The 17,174-nt window shown below is 51.8% G+C and overlaps 1 protein-coding gene across 4 annotated transcripts in view; it reads right to left on the bottom strand.

The window, feature by feature from the left end:
• Positions 1-17,174, bottom strand: part of Wscd2 (WSC domain containing 2) — a 92,810-nt gene that overhangs the window by 53,136 nt on the left and 22,500 nt on the right. Inside the window, exon 1 of one of the 4 annotated variants that reach the window (XM_026783869.1) lies at positions 9,398-9,678. The exons of the other annotated variants lie outside the window; for them this stretch is intronic. The gene's annotated coding sequence lies outside the window, so the exon portion shown is untranslated. Of the gene's footprint in view, positions 1-9,397; positions 9,679-17,174 lie in introns of those variants that run through there. 4 annotated transcript variants of the gene reach the window in all.

Here is a 17,174-nt window from a genome sequence, read left to right as displayed (position 1 = left end):
TAGCTCCTTCCTCTAGGAGCGGAGAGTTTCTACACTCCTGAGGGGCTCAGCAAAGACGCTCTGTAGGCTGGGAAGGGCCTGGACCTCCCTTCCCTACCCCAGAGCTTGACTGGGGGTCAGAGGAGTTGTGGGGTTGGTTAGACAACAGGGACCAACTAAACCTATGACCAAGTTTGTCCAAGAAACGGCTGTTGAGAAAGAAACCTGACTGGTGAAAGCCGACTGGCTCCTCTGGGCCATCTCTGTCTTCATGTCCAGCCTCCAGACAGCACAGACCACCGGGAGATGAAAGGCTCACGGAGGAGAGGAGCGGAGGAGCGTGCCTCCCAGGGAGCGTCTCCATCCAGTCTGGACTTTGTCTCACAGACCCATCCTGTGCACGCCCCCTGGCCTCTTCTCATTTCGCTTTTAGAATTTAACCTGTTATTATACTGTGTGTGCACACGCACGTACATATGTGCACATGTGCATAGTGCCTGTGGAGGTCAGATATCAGCGTTCTCAGTTCTCACCTTCCACTGTGGGTTCCAGGGCTGAGCCTGGGCTGGACAGAAAGTGCTGAGCCATCTGGCTTGCCCTGGTTTTTTTTTTTTTTTTTATTTTGAGAAAAGGTCTCATGTAGGCCAAGCTAGCCCCGAACTCCCTATGCACTCGAGGATAGCTGTGGACCCCTGACCCTCTCACTTCTGCTTCCTGGGTACTGGGTTACAGGCTTGTCCCATCATGCCCAGCTTTGTCCCATCTTTCCCATAACACTGTGTAGCACTGAGACAGAGGTATGGAGAAACTGGGAATCCTGGTTCTCTTCATTGTTTATCCAAAACTCCAAATAAATACACTTCCCTTCTCCAGATTCTGTTTCACAGCTGCTTTAGGAACCAGGGAAACTGAGGCAGCAGCCTAAAGCTAACATTCTCTTCCATCTGATCCAGCCACCGTTACTGAGGAAACCTGGGAGGTCCTGTTTAAGGGCCATCCACTACTAGGGAAGCCGGGTCTCTTTTGGATTCTTAGTCTTATTAATAAAATAATTTTAAAACAGGCTCCAAAGGAAGCCCGAGGACAAGTGTGGTGTCTGAGAGAAGAGCAGCAGGCAGGGGAGCTGGGAAGCTGCCTGGAGGAGGGAGATGGGAAGGAGAAAGGGAGAGAGCCCTGTCCTTCTGTCCTTGTAAGCTAGGGTCCAAGAAAGCCACAGGTCCAGTACCCTCTACCCACGCTGTCAGTGCCAATGGGGTTCAGGCCTGTGGTCAATTGCATATGTTTCCTTCATAGGGTCAGAGGCCCTATGAGTACAGGCATGACATGGCAGAAGAGGGATGGAGACAGCTTCAGAGAAAGCGTGGGAAAGCCCACCGTGTCTGGGAATGAGGCCCAGGCTTTTGGGCTAGTATCGATAGAAAAAGGAAACAGAAAGGTCAGCTTTTCTGAGTTAGGTGCCCCATCACAGAAGGCCTGCATCTGCAAGATCCCTACCACGAGGCCTGCGGGGACAGAAAAGTATATGACATCATTAGGGGATAATTACTCCTCCCCTCTACGGCTCAAAGTTCATGGGGGAGGGGTCTATTCCCAATGACCTCCTAGCCTGTTAACTACCTAATGCTCTGGTCTCCTCAGGACTCACCCACAGGAGTTGAAATCCCATGGACCGCCAGACGAACATGCTGTCCGGCAATGACGAGGTGTAGATGCCTCATGCTACCCAGTGAAGAAGCCAATCTGAGAAGAAGGCACACTGTGAAATTCCAACCATGAGACAGTCTGGGAGAGACAGCAATAGGAAGGGTGTTTGCCTGCAGCTTGGTGTGTGTGTGTGTGTCCTGATGGAGTGCAGGACTTTTGGGGTGATGACTCAACCCCACTGATACTGCAATGGTACCTGTATGTCATGTTATGGCCAGAACCATAGACCACGTGAATCAGCATAGCCGTGAAGCCTGTGACACAGAGTAGCCTCTGACCCTATGAAGGAAGAATATGCAAATGGCCACAGGCCTGAACCCCATTGGCACTGACAGCGTGGGCAAGGGGTGCAGGGGATCTGAACCCAATTGGTGTTGAGAGTGTGGGCAGGGAGTACAGGAGATCTGAGTCCCATTGGCGCTGACAGCGTGGGCAGGAGATACTTTGCCTTCTGACTAACTGCTACCTCGACAAATACAACAAATCTGTACTCCAAGCTAAGCACACGTTTCCAACAGCTAGGAGAGCAGACTGGAGTGTTCTAACACGAGGAAATGACATGTGTCTCAGGCAATAGACGGGCTGGTCCCTCCGATCACCTCATCACACAGCTCACACACGCACCGACACATCACAGCTCACACATGCACCGACACATCACATCACACATGCACCGACACATCACAGAGCTCACACATGCACCAACACATCACAGAGCTCACACACGCACCAACACATCACACAGCTCACACATGCACCAAAACATCACACAGCTCACACACGCACCGACACATCACACAGCTCACACATGCACCGACACATCACCTGGTGTCCTATAAGACACAGCATTATTTCAGCTGCAATTAAAGTGTTTGTAATGGTTCATGTGTTTGTGTCCAGGAAAGGATGGTCACTTGCCAACTCTGTGCTGGGCAAAGTAAGAGAAGCTAAAGAGAGAGGGGGGTGGAGAGAACAAGGTTGGAAGCCGTGTCCTGCAGTGGTTCTGATGACCTGGCTGAGATCCCCAGCTGTGGTCCTCGCTGCCATCAGCAGCCCAGATCATTCCCTTCCCCGAGAGAGACTGTAAAGCAGGGGCCCTGGGCCCCTATCATTAAGCCATCTGGAGTCATCGCTCTCTTGCAGGCACTGCTGTGTCGCGGGTCAATTAGTGCTCATTTGCATAGCCATCCTTAATAGGCTGCTAATTGTCAGGGGGATAATGGATGGTTCTGTTCCGAGGCAGAATGTTTATCCAGGGGCCAGACCCATGGGGGGTGGCGGAGCGGGGAGAAAGGGGAAGGAGGGGACCTGAGGCGCCCAGGAGGGAAGGTGGAGCCAGCTCTGCCTGATCGGAGGTGGCCCCATCATCTGGAGTCTGGTGAGATGCAGGCGTGCTTCTCCTGCCTGCTCTAAGCACAAGCACCACGGGGAAGGACCCTCTGGGAAGGTCTGGAAGCTGAGACCTCCAGAGAAGGTTCCCAGCAGGTGGACACCATGCAGCATGTCTGAATGGATACTAGAACAGGAATGGGTCCATCTTGCAGGGGCTGTACCTCAGTCTGTCCCCTAACCTGTGGACGACTCTGCCTGCTTCCTAGGGTAGACCCCACAGAGTGGAGGAGGGAGGCCTAAGGTTCCTCCTGGGATAGCACTGGTCAAGTCTTCACTGCCCTGCTAGGAGACAGGATGCAGACTCCCTTCTTGGCAGGGCTGAGACCTGTGGCCACAAAGCCCGGCATTCAGTGTGGCCTTTTGAAGAACACCTCTACTGGCCGTGTCAGCCAAGACAGCTGGCAGGGACGCTCTGAAGAGGGGTTTAAGGGCCATTGAGGGACATGACATCACTCTGCTTCGAGAGCTCACACCACCCTCTCGTCAGCATCTTTCCTGGAGTACGGAACATGGACCACCCAGAAGGGGAAACTGAGGCTTAGGGAATCAAAGCGAAAGGACCTCTGTCCTATGAGATGTCAGACACAGGCTGGGCCAGGACAGGTGTTCAGCGATGCTAGCTCTTGGCATTGCCGTCTCAGAGAACAGGGCACTCTTAGGATCCAGCTAGGACAGGCAGATGATTGGAGGGCTCAGAGAAAGTGACCCAAAGTCACACACCAGGCCAGTCCCAAGCTAGCTCCAGAAACTGCCACCCTGTGTCCACATAGCTCGTGGTCAGCTCCTTCTAGCCACAGCACCAGCAAACTGCCACTTGCTGCCACACCCGGTTAGACTCTAATTTTGGAGCAGTGGCTACTTCCATTAGAAACCCTTCCCCGGAGAGGAATTTTCCACCCAAGATCATCTCTAGCCCAGTCCTGTGTCCCTGCCAGGGAGTGTGTACTGGGGGAGGCGTCTCTGATCCCCCAGGAGCTCCTCAAGGCCAGGTCCTCTTTCCTCAGACTCAGAGGCAATCTTACAACCCATCTGCACTAGAGGGAGGGCTACCTGATCCCCAGGTCAGATAGGGAAACTAAGGCTGGGGGTGGGGCTCTGTGTCACTCGTGCCTCTTCTAAGGCCCGGCCTCTTGTTGGCCTTAAGCCTTACACTCCCAGAAAGGAAGCATAGCAAACTCTACCCCTGCCTCCCAGCAGATCCACTGCAGTCTGGACCTTAATCTTCCCATCATGGACAGTTATGGGGACTCCATGATAGAAGAGAAAGCCAACCCACGTGATGGAGGCAGAGCCAATGAACAGCAAGGTGACTCTTAGACTCAGGTTTGTGCTACTTCAGAACCTTCTGCCCACTGCTGACCTGGGGCCTCCAGTCTGAGGGAAGAGCACCGTGAGCAGAATCCCTCAGACTCAGGAAGCCTTTCTCCTTTGTGTGTTCAGAGCTCACGCCGGGAATGAGGAATTCCTGGAAGGAGCAGAGGTCCCTGGCCCTTGGCATCTTCACCATGGCCTTCAGTGGCTGGAAGGAGGGCTCTGGGATACCTAGTGGAAAGGTGTCTCCTCCACTTCTCTCCCCCATGACAACCACAGGCTCCTCTATCAGTCACCTGAACGTCATCATAGGAGACAGTGTCTGAGCCCCTCATGACACACTCCATGCCTGTCCTTACCCCACTCCAGCACAGATTCTATCCTGTATTGTCCCACCTCATTCCCAGGCCAGACAGGGGTCCTGAACCCCACTTTGCAGATGAGGATCAGCAACAGCTGACATTTGCCCCAGAAACCTGGTAAGTGCTGGGAGCTTCTAACTAGATTTCATGGCTCTTGGGATCGAAAGTGAACGCATGGCTGGAGCCTGGAGCCCCCAGGCCAGATTTGGGCTCCTCTGAGGCCACTGGTACCGACCTGAGCTATTCCCAGCATCATGGCATGGTTACCCACACACCCCGGCCTGCACCCAACAGCGTTGTTCCACAGGGTGCATCTGTAGGCACAGTTTCTGACCGGCCCTGGGGAACAAGCCTGGAGCATTTGCCACTCAGTGCTCACAGCTCTTAGATTGGATTCCACCTCAGGTTTTATCCAGCCTTCCATCACTGAGTCTATCTTAGGGTTCGATGCTAGGGTCCCCATTTGTAGGACCTTGTACTGAGGTGGTCAGGGTCTACCAACTGGCACCAACTGGCAATGGACTCTCTGAATGGGACATTCATATTCTGGTTCCTTCTGTGAGGAGGTAGAAGCTCCCCGGGAGACAGTCATACCTCAGTGCCTTCCAGGGACTGGGGAGAAACACACACCCATGAATTATATATTTCCAGTCATCTCCAAATTGCTTAGCAATTACAGAACACCACAGGCAGCCACAGGGGGCAGAAGCCTCTCTGAGGGCTGAGATGCAGCTGGACAGAAAGGACCTCACCAGCTGGGCTGGGTTAGGAGGAAATTTATGGCTGTTTTTCTTTTCCACACCAAGCTGTGCTTTGAAAAATACAGGAGAGTTATGTGAGGGCTCTTAAAAATGATTTGATTTTATTTATTAAGGATGTATGTGTCACAGCACACACTCGGAGGTGGAGGTAGCAGGGCACCTTGAGAGGGTTGGTTCTCTCCTTCCATCAGGTGGGCTCTGGAGATCAAAATCAAGTCTTCGGGTTGGATATCAAGTGCCCTTGTCAGCTACTGCGTGAGATTTGTTGCCAGTTAGAATTGGGTTTGAATCTCGACTCGGACAGCACAAAGAACACGGAGGCTGTTTAAGGTATTAGCGCTGCAGCTGCTCATGCGTGTGACACGGGATGGGAATACAGGTCTCACCCCACCAGGCTAGCTCTTGAGAGGGTTAGCTGACCTAACAGGTGCAGATGCTTAGCAGGGGCCAGGCTCCTTGAGCTGCTAGGTACTTGGATACCATGTCTAAATTGCAGGAGGTAGTCCAGACAGCTACGCAGAAAGGCAAGACAACGGGGAGAGTCCTTGTCTCTCTGAGCCTCCATTTTCCAAGTTTGATAGCCCATGGCCACTCCATAGCCCGTTAGCCTGTGGGTATAGACAGCATAGGGCTGTAGTAGAGGTGAGAGCTGGAGGAGACTCCTGCTTGTCTCTCAGTTTATTTGACGTAAAAAAAAGCCATCCATTTCCAGCCCCGCATTAATAAGCTGCCACTGAACACATTTTAAATTTAAATTTAGACAAACATCCCCCCTCATAAACGCTCACCACCCACACACCCCCAAGAATAAATCCACCCGGTGAAGGGGAGATATCTGTGTGGTTACAGCCCAGGGGGTGAGGGAACAGGGAGAACGGGGTGTGCAGAGGCACCTGGGGACAGGAAGTGCCTCTCTGTCTTTGGGGTGGCATTAAATGTTCCTGCCAGGAGCACTGGGCAGGGAGTCTGCTCTGCAGGGCTGGGCCGGTGGAGGGCAAGGTCGATGGGTGAAGGCCACTGCGGGAGCTGACTCCCTGATGCCGGCCTCCCTGAGGTGTTTTCCATCTGCTAAGGTAGTGTTCTCAGACCCACAACCTGCACTCACCCTGGCTCAGGGCAGAAAAGCCACTCCTGGGCCAGTGCCCTCTTGTGGCTTCTTGTAATGTTTATTGAGAGAAGGGGTGGGTATTGTCCTCTCAGGCTGTCTCCTGTGAAACACCAAGACTTCCACAAATGGTGCTGAGGGCGGGTGGAGAGTCGCGCAGGACACGCAAAGCCTCAGGCTGCAGCCTCTACCTCTTTTCTTCCTGTCCCACCTTCAAGGTCCCGCTATAGCTGTGTGGCCTTGGCTAGGTAGCTTGCCCTCTCTGCCCTTCTGGTTCTTTCTTAGCAAAATCAACCAACCAATCAACCAAGCAAACACAAAAACCGAAAAAACAACCAAACAATAAAAAAAAAACCCCTACTGTATATAGTCTAGCTCTTACCTACTGTCTCTCTCTAACAGCCAAACTATAGCTTGCTCTTCATTCAATCAACTCACAGCAGGTACTGGAGGTTACCAGCAGGGAGGGTTCATCATACATCATCCCTTGGACAGAGCAGCTGCCTCACATCTGGGGAGAGTTGACTGTCTGCTCAGAGACCCCTCATCCTCCCCCCCCCTCTGGGTCAGTAGCAGCGTGAGCAGGCGTGTCCTCTCAGCACTGAACTGAGCCATCCCAGAGCTCAAGAGGGTGACCCCTGGTGCCAGGAAGCTCGTGGCTTTGTAGTTTCAGATTTGGGGTGTTGGTTTAGTCTCACCTCACTTCAGCTTTCAGAGTCTCAAAGCAGACAACTTCCAAAATTTGAGATGAATCTGTAAGGCAGGTAGTGTCCCTGTCACAGGGGTGAGAAACTGAGGCTCCCAAAGGTCATGTAGCTCGTCAGTGCAGAGTCAAGACTTCTGCCTGGGCCTGTGTGTGTGTGTGTGTGTGTGTGTGTGTGTGTGTGTGTGTGTGTGTGAGAGAGAGAGAGAGAGAGAGAGAGAGAGATCCTCTCTCTATTAGCACCCAATCTCCTGTTTCCATAGGAATGGCACCTCAGAGGTAAGCCTGCCCCATCTCTGTCAGTGGTGGTGGTGGTGGTGGTGTGTGTGTGTGTAGGGAGCTTACCTTTTTTTTTTTTTAGACAGGTTCTCACTATATACCCCAGGCTGGCTTTGAACTCTGATCCTGCTGCCGCCTCAACCTTGTAAGTGTTGGGGTCACAGGTGTGCTACCTGGCTAATGTAGCCTTTTGAACCAACTTAATGATGTTCCCTCAGAATCTTCAGGAAGGGTGAAAAGTGGGCATTCTCAAGTCACAGCAAGCCTCTGGGATGCCACTGAAAGCATGCCCGCTGCATATCCCACACTGTGCATCCAGCAGCGCATCCCTCTGGGAACCCTTCGACAGGAGACATGAAGCATGTGTTCATGGTGTGAGACCCTGGAGAACCAGGGCTGAGAAGGAGCTGGGTGCTCCAGGGCACGTGTCCTTGCCCACTGTTCTCACCAGGTTCTGCTGAGCGACACTAGGATGGCAGATGCAGCAGCCAGCATTTTAACTAAAGCCAAGACAGAAAACATTAGAGCGGCTGAAACAGAGAGCAAACTCAGTGGAGTGGGTAGGACTCCCAGTCACCATGGCAGAGACGAAGAAGGGAACAGATCCCCTTGGAGGACAGGAAGGCTCTGCCTTACATGTTAGACAAGTCTACTTACTGTGATATCAACTATCTCCCTCCTTGCTTGTTAACCTGAGAGAAGTGATGCTTACAGCAAAACCCCATTTCAGAGGCTGAGAGCAGTTCTTACCCTGCCCCCACAGACCCTCCCACCTCAGGTAAGTGGACCCAAGGTGGTGAGTCCATGCCTCAGGGGAGCACTACTCAGTCCATGAAGAAACTGTGGCTACACAGACCAGCCAAGCCTGGTGAGTCATACAGGCTGACGTGACCCAGAAGGAAAGAAGCTGGAGTCTGAGGGTTTTAGGAACCAATTTCTGTGGCATTCTGGAAAAGGTGCTTGCCAGGGCCCAGAGTGGCACAATCAGAGGGACACTGAATTCGTGTGTTTCTTGATTCTGGAGCAGGATGCTGAGTTGCATGGATTTGTCAAAGCTCGCAGAACTGCAGACTAAACTGGGGGTGGGATGTTACCGCAGGCAAATTATACTTGATGGAAAAAAAAAAACCTTAATGCAATAACAAGCCAGCTGCCTCCCCAAGGAAACAGGGTTAACATCTGCTTTCTCACTTATCTGGGCCTCTGAGAGGTTCACCTGGAGGACTGGAGTGCTCCCGGGAGCACCAGGATTCCCACGTGACCCCAGCTCTTGCCTCCTCTTCTCCTGGAGCTGCAATGCTCAGGGTTGTTTTGCTGCAAGCAGGCCCAGTTGCTGAGCTGTTTCTCGGCAGGCAGCCGCCACCCCCTGCCGTGTTTACACGAAAACACATTTGCACAGAGTTTTGTTTCTACCGTTTGCTTCAGCAGCCAGGATCCTGTGAAGCCTGGGGCATTTTGCTTATCCAGCTGGAAGCAGCCGGTGGGGGAGGCTGCTGCAGAGGGGCAGCCCAGGTAAGCCCTTGCTGGGAGTTCAGGGATCCTGGGCTTCTGCTCAGAGGGCTCAAGAACTAGAGGCGCTTATGTGGTGTGTGTACACACACGGGTATTCTCAGCCCTCACAGGGCTTTGACAGGGAGGGTCTGGGATGTCCTATACTTTGCATGCAGGATGTTCAGCAAGCCCTTGCCCTCTGCCTTCAAGGAGCCTCTCCCCGCCTAGTCAGGAGGACCCAGGTTCAGTAGATAAAATCAAGTGTCTTCCCCAGAAGGGTCTCCCATTATGAATCACGCATGACTCTCACCTTGAGGCTCCTGTGAGCTCAGCTCAGCTTCAGCTCCCCCTCCACCGCAGGACAACCACCACTGTACGCCTGGCTCCACATGTGAGAGAGAGGCTGCGGCTTATCGCGGTTTTTAATAGACAGGATCTGGTGCCCTCGGAAGAGACCAACTGGGCACCACTCTAGGTTGCGTTCAATGAGATGGGAAGACCCGTGCCACGGTGGAACCACCCTGTGGGGTCCTGGGTCACAGAAACAGAAGAAAGCCAACTGTACGCCAGTGTTCATCTCTCTCTGCTTTGTGAGAGATGGATGCTGTTTCGTGGAGTGGCAGCCCTGGGAGAATATCTATATTCTTCCATCTCCAAGTCCAGAAGCGCGTGGATATTAATCATTGGCTTCCACATGTGCCTGCTGCTCAGACTAGCACAGCCCCTGGGTGACATCTCACTAACACCCCCTCTGACCCGGCTTTACCTGGCCTCCCTGTGGTGGTTCCAGTTGCTCTGCTGAGGCTTCGCTGGGCTGACTAAATCCAGTTTGTTTGGGCGCCTTCTGGGTTTGTGTGAAGCTGGATTTGTGTGAACCCAGCTTTGGGTCAGAGTGCCCTGTGGGTCAGAACAGTCCCATAGAGATGCTATGTTGGGGAGGCCCCAGCTCAGCCATGCTCAGCTCGGGGCTGGCCTCCTATGTGTGAGATCATGCAGGACTATCAGCAGGAATATCAAAGCAGGGTCTCTAAAGGTCAGTGTGTCTCCTGAACGCCTGCACAGTCAGACACGGATGAAACATGCAGCCCAGAGCTGCTGCTTTGTCTCCATTTCACAGACAGGTACACTGAGGTTCTAGGAAGCAAAACTGCTTGTTGAATATCTTGCCAGCAGCAACGATGGATTCAGTGAGCACAGACCTTGTTCACAAGTTCTTGTAGAGATGACATGGTCAGCAGAAATCAAATCACGTAGAACAGTTCGGGGCAGAAGACGTTTCTCCTCATCACTGCGAAGACCATTGTTATTGCCACCACCGTCAAATCATACCATCATCATTGACATCATCATAGCTACCACACTGTTACTATTGACATCACCATCATCTGTCATCATTGCCACCACTGTCAGCATCGCCACCATCATCACCATTGTCATTACCATCATTTCATCAACGTCACTGTCACATCATCATTGACATCATCACCTCTGTCAACACAATCCCATTAACGTCTATGTCATCATCATCATTGTGAACTGTCGCTATCAACACCACTGTCAGCATCATTATCTACATCATCATTGTCATTGTCAACAGCATCAGTGTCAACATCATCACTACTGCCATCGCTGTCACTGTCAACACCATCACCATCATTGTCTATCTACCACAGTCATTGTCAACCGCCACTGTTATTATCATGGTAACATCATTACTGTTGCTGTCGTCACTGTCAACATGATCACTGACATTACATCACTCCTCATCCTGTCTGTTGTCCTTGTCATCATCAGCACCACCATCTTCTGCCTCCTGTGTGACCCAATCTTAACTGCTTGCCAGCACTATGCAAAACACTGTGTCTGACAGTCACTAACACACATGGAGCGAAGGCCAGGTAGAAAGGTGGTTCTGTGTGGAAGTCATGCAGACGCCCATGCACCCCTACCCAGCATGCTTTCTTTGGATGGAGAAAACAGTACACAGCACAGAGAATGCCCTGGGGACAAGGAAACACGCTGCCCCACCAGCTCTATGGAGTTTAGTTTTCCCTTCCTGGCACAGGGATGCTGTGTCCTTAGCTTCTTGGCCTCCCTTTGGAGAAATTTCCAACTCAAGCAACCTCTCTTAGGTCTGAAATGTGCCCCCACTGAAGCATCTTGTTTGCCGTGCTCTAGCGATCCCGATAGCAATTGCAAGCGGCTCCATGGAGCTCCCTGGCAACTCACCCTGGTTGAGCTCCCTCACCTGGTCCTGGTCCTTCTCATTATAAAGCCCCTCAGGTCAGCCACGGGATGCTGGCAATGGGGGTTCACTGCAGATGTTTGTGTGTGAGGGATCTACCTGCACCCCAAGGCTTGGGGATGGGAGAACTGGAGAGAAGAGGGAGCGGGTTTGCACAGTCATCTGAGTGACACTGGAGTCACACACAGCTCAGAGAGCTGCTTCTCCCCAGTTCACACTGTCTATTAAACTTCACCTTTCTGCTGGGGTCCGTGCTCAGTGGCTCTGAGGACACCATCCAGTGTGGAGCTGTCCCCTTGTTCAACTAGTTGTATTGAGCTACATAGGGCACAGGCTGGCACTGGGCTGATGGAGAGGCCAAACTCTATCTCTGAGTCTTTGTTGTTGTTATTTCTTTTGATATGGGGGTTTTGCTCTGTAATCCAGCAATCCTCTTGCCTCATCCTGCCAGGATTACTGCCGTTCACCACTGCACCAGCGGCCCATCTTTCCCTCACAGCGATGCCTGGCTTTGCCATTTGTTACATTGCCTGGATTTCTTTCTTTGCTGAGCATAGCCCCTTGTCAATCAATTACATGGTTAGCTAACACAGACCACCCAAGATGGATTCTAGTCCTGTTATCCCATTGGGCAGACAAGGAAAGAGAGGCTCAGAGAGGGGGTGACTGCCCAGAGTCGCTCAAAGAGCACATGGAGAATCTAGATGGCTCCAGAGTCTGGGGATGCTGAACCTCACAGAGGGAGTTCCCCGCCATCCTGGGGGTGGGAAGTCAGGCTGAGACCTGAGAGGCGCACAGATGTGGAGCAGGCCACGAAGAGCGAGCGGGAGCCCATGCAGAGGTGGTGACTATGAAGGGGACATTCATGTCATTGGGTTCCAGCTCAGCAGCATGGAGAGAGGTCTCAGCCAAGGCTGCTGCTGTCTCCAAGACCATGTCTCCACATCTCTCTGCTCATCCCTCATCCCTTTACCTCAGGAGCCTGGTGCTGTAACCAGCGAAGCTAAACCAGGGCTCTGCCAGAACCCGAAATAGCTACAGCTTCCAGGTGAAATTAGTGCAAAACACTGACTGCCCCATTCATCACACTGACTTCTGCCTTGTTATTTTCGGGCAACATGGCACTGGGGATGAGAGAGGTGTGTGTGTGTGCATGTGGTATGTCTTTCTATCTGAGTGAGTGTGCGTGCGTATATGCATGCACGTGTGTGTGTGTATGTACTTCTGTGTCTCTCTGTGTGTATATGCACATGTGTGTGGTATGAGTATGTCTGTATGTGTGTATGAGTATGGTGTATATGAATGTGTGTGTTGCTGGGTTTTTGCCAGAACCTCAGCTTGAAGCCCCCCCACAACATCCCCTCCTTTTGCCCCTCTATGCTCCCAGAGTTTTTAGCAAGCTGAGCTTAAGCAGATTCACCTGACACTCAGGTCAAGGAAACTGGCCTGGCCTGGCCTGAGCCAATCAGCCTGGCCCATCTCCCCTGTCCACCACAGCCATTAGAGACTTGGGCTGGAGAGGGGTTCCCAACTTCTTGTGGATTTGGGCCTGGGAAAGGCAAGCCTAGGCTCTGTGAGCCTAAGGAAAGTGGGGTACAATGTGAGACACTGAGATCTGATGGGCTTATTTGAGCTTGGGTCAAGTCACAGCTGAAGCAAGATCCCAGTAGATCTTGTTGTCCACGCATCAAAATCAATGATTCTCTTTTCAGAAAGCCACCCCCAGGGCTCTTTCAGCATACAGAGCCTGCCTGAGTGAGGGGAGCTACAGACGGCCTCCCAGGATTCTGAACTCACTGGGTCTGGGCCGTGAGTAGCACCCAGGGCATGGAAGAGAGTGGGATCTGAGGACTGATTCTGGACAAAGATTTAGGATGGTCACATACCCAAGAGGTGACATCAGATCCACAGGGCACTGGGTCACCTCATGGCTTCCTCAAGAGAACTATCACAGCAAACTATGCTTGGCCATTACCTACCTGGCCATCAGGTTTGTGAGTTACCTATTGTTTAATAGCCCTGTCTGCAAGCAAATTACAAGGTGTGTGAGTGTCACCAACACCACACCAGTCTTGCTTTAACCTTGGCAGGATCCCAAGGGCAGTAAACACTCCTGGGCATGGCTTTGCCTGAGGCTGTCCTGGGAGGGGCCTTGGCCGACAGACCGCTGCTACTCTGCCTGACCAAGAGTTTAGCCCTCCTTCTGCATCCACCCCTTGACACTGCAGTCATGGAATGACACCTCACAAATATGTCAAGGAAGAGCCACCCTGTGGGTGTCTTCAAGGCAGGTGCCAAGACAACCCTATCGTATAAACATGGCGGCCAAGGTTCAGAGGGGTAAATCTGCCTGTCCAATGTGCTGGAGCTAGGCAAGCATTCAAATACAGCCCCTACACAGTCAAACATTTCAGGAGGACATCACCTTGTCAGGGCTGATGCCAGTGTGAATGAACCTCTGTTCACAAAGCAAGGAAAGGATCCGCTCTGAATCTCCTCAGTTAATCTGGAGGAGAGTCCTGACTACAAACCTTTAACACTGCCCCCCAACCCCGCCTCAGGCTCAGATCCACAGTCCTCAAAGTTTGCTGGAGCCAGTGCACCCTGCTGCCTTTGAATACATACAATGATTGGCCTCTTTAGGGAAAGGCATATTGGTTTCATATTAACTTCCAAATAAACAACTGTTTGGTTAAAAACAGTGTAAATCAATGGAAAGAGAAACAAGCAATCGTGGAAAAAGCACGAAGGTGGTGTGCCTACGGCTTCCACCTGGGAAGCTGTGCCACCCCATCCCATGCCCAGCAGAACCCAAAACTACTGTCTCATCAACCCAGCAAAGGATGGTATGGGGACCCACAGGTGTGAGCCTGTTCCACCTCCACTGGAGGTCAGAGTCTGAGCTTGTTTTGCTCTCTCAAAGTTGTTGAGCACAGATGTGACGACGAACGAGGAATTTGGACCTAGGGTGTGGTGAATTAGTATTTGAGTGTAGAGATGGATCTGTTCCTCCTGTAGCAAAGTTGGAGAGTTCAAGTCTATTCCGTATATCATGTTAATGAAGTCTGTTGCCTCCCCCTCCCCTTTAGGAGTGAAGTACGTAAGCGTGTGGAAAATAAACAAGGCGGACTCAGTATTCACAGAATGTCCCTCCCAGTGCTCTTCTGTGTTTCTCTCTCTTGTTTCTCTTCTATCTCTGTTCCTTTTGATTAATAATTCTAATCCTCACGCTCCTGCCCTGGAACAGAAGAGTTTTGTTGAAGCTGGTCCTTGACAGTGTGGTAAGAAGACTGCCCTCTTCTCCCTCACTCTGTCCCAGGCTCCATGTTAAGGCCCAAACTGTGCCTGTCTGCTACGGCTGACAGCAAAACACCACAAACCAAGCGAGAGGTTTACAGTCTATGACCACTGAGCCCTGACAGTGGGGCTGGTCCCTCTGAGGGCATGAGGAAAGGGCCGTGCCAGGCTTGCCCTGACTGTGCAAGTAGAACCAGACGCCTGGTAGCCGTACCTCTCCCCTCACGCCTGTCTTCATCTCTGCACACTGGCTTCCTGTGTCTGTTTGCCCATCATCTTTAATTTTTAATTGACAGCTTCATACATGTATATAACAAACTTAGTCATTCTCGTGCCCCGTTCCCTCTCCTCCCACTGCTTCCCCCCTGGACCCTTTTTCTCCAAACATGTCTATCCTACTTCCTGTGCCTTCTTTCTGGGTGACTCCCATGGACTTGAAGCAGGGACGCTTGCACAGGTGTGGGTAGAAGTTAGTTACTGGACTAGGGGAACTTCCCAGTGGTCACACTTCTTCCCCAGCAACCATGAACTGTCCATAGTCCCTCAGGAAGGGGTGGGGTCTGGTGTACTGGGTGGTTTTGCGTGTCAGCTTGGCAAAAGCTAGAGTCATCAGAGAGGAAGGAACCTCAGTTGAGCAAATGCCTCCATGAGATCCAGCTGTAGGGCATTTTCTTAATTAGTTATTAGTGAGGGAGCCCAGCCCATGGTGGGTGGAGACATCCTGGGCTGGTGGTCCTGAGTTCTATAAGAGCGTAGACCGAGCAAGCCAGGGAAAGCAAGGCCGTGAGCTGATGAGCCTCTGCATCAGTTCCTGCCTCCGGATCCCTGCTCTGCTTGAGTTCCTGTTCTGACATAGACCACGGACTATGATCTGGAATTATAAGGCAGATGCACCTGTTCCTCTCTAAGCTGCTTTTAGGTCATGGTGTTTTGCTGGAGCAATGGAAACTCCCACTAAGACAGGACCCAAGAGCACTTCCCATCCGTGGTGAACCGTGTACACGGGGCAGGGATGCTGTGATAACCACACGGCAGGGAGTCTGAGTTAGAGTCTCTGTCACACCCGAGACACACAAGTCACTGCACATCTCCCAAACTCTGACCTTATGACGCCTTTTCCTGGTGTCCCCCCAGTCTTGAGGGAGGGACACAGCTGTCCTATTGGAGTTCTCCACCACTGTTTATTCTTGGCACTTTGGCCAGCTTTGGGTTTTCGCAATAACCTCTACTGGCTGCAGAAAGAAACTTCCGTGATGAAGGCTGGACATTGCATTAACCTCAGATGGTGACAGGAGCCCTTCTATATCTGTCTGTCTGTCTGTCTGTCTGTCTGTCTGTCTGTCTGCTGTCTGTCTGTCTACTATCTATCTACTATCTATCTATCTATCTATCTATCTATCTATCTATCTATCTATCTATCTATCTATCTATCTTCCATCCATCCCATCTATAACGTGCATGTGATGGCCAGAGGACAACTGTGGGAGTCACTACTGCCCTTTTCTTCCACCATGTGGTTCGGGGGAGGGGATGATACCAGTGCCTTCACGTGCTGAGCCATTTCACCAGCCCCTTCTTCCTACAGTGCACCGTCATTTTGTGTCTGGCCCAACGTCCTGTGTCCCAATGCCATAGTAATGATTTCTCTAACAGCCGCTTCCAAACAAGGGTGGGTTCTGAGGGTCCTAGGTTTAGAGCTTGAGTACAATAACCACACCCAGGTCAATCAGTTTACTGTTGCCTTGACAACTTAGAGGAAAGAGGTTTGCTTTGGCTCAGGATTTCAGAAGTTTTAGTCCATGGCTACTTGGTCCCATCATTTCTGAGCTGTGGTGAGCAGGATAGCATGATGGAGATCCATGGCAGAGCAAGCTGATCACCTCATAGTGATAAGAAAAAGGAGGAAGGAGGCGAGAATAGGAAGAAGCAAGACCAAAGGGGAGGGAGAAGCAGGAAGAGGGGGAGGAGATGAGGACAGATATCCCCTTCAAGGACAGACCCTCAGTGGCTTCCTTCTCCCTGACAGCCCATTCCTCCAGTTCCCACCCCCCCCACCATTGATTCAGCTATGAGCTCATCCACAGATGACATGATGGCCAGGTCGTCAGGTGTGAGCACTGCCACACTGGGGACTAAGCCTCAGCTTGTACGCTTTCAGGGACAGGAACACTCCCGATCCAAACTGTCACAAGCCCTCAATGCACTGTGACATCTGTTTTACAGTGGGCCTGGAAAGTAGGCTGGAATTTATGCTATGTAACAGGTAAATAAGCTTCAGAGAGGTGAGGACTCCATCCAAAGACGCAGACACAGTGTGTGTCACGGTTGCACCACGGTCTGTATCAGGCTTTGCAATTCCCAACTCTGCCTAACTGCCTCACCCTGTATGCGCTGTCCCCCATCTTCCTGAGTTACCCTTTCTACTTTATCAATAGGAAAACTGAGGCTCAGAGAAGTGACAGGTTGCTGAGGCTGCACAGCAGTTCAGGCTGAGCTGAGGGGCATCCAGGCATCTCCCAGGGATGGCCTCTCAGTCTGTACCAAG

Source organism: Microtus ochrogaster, chromosome 2, assembly GCF_000317375.1.
Source record: "Microtus ochrogaster isolate Prairie Vole_2 chromosome 2, MicOch1.0, whole genome shotgun sequence".
Classification (NCBI taxonomy): Eukaryota; Metazoa; Chordata; class Mammalia; order Rodentia; family Cricetidae; genus Microtus; species Microtus ochrogaster.
The sequence above is the reverse complement of the archived record's forward strand: the minus strand, read 5'-3'. Positions and strand labels throughout refer to the sequence as shown.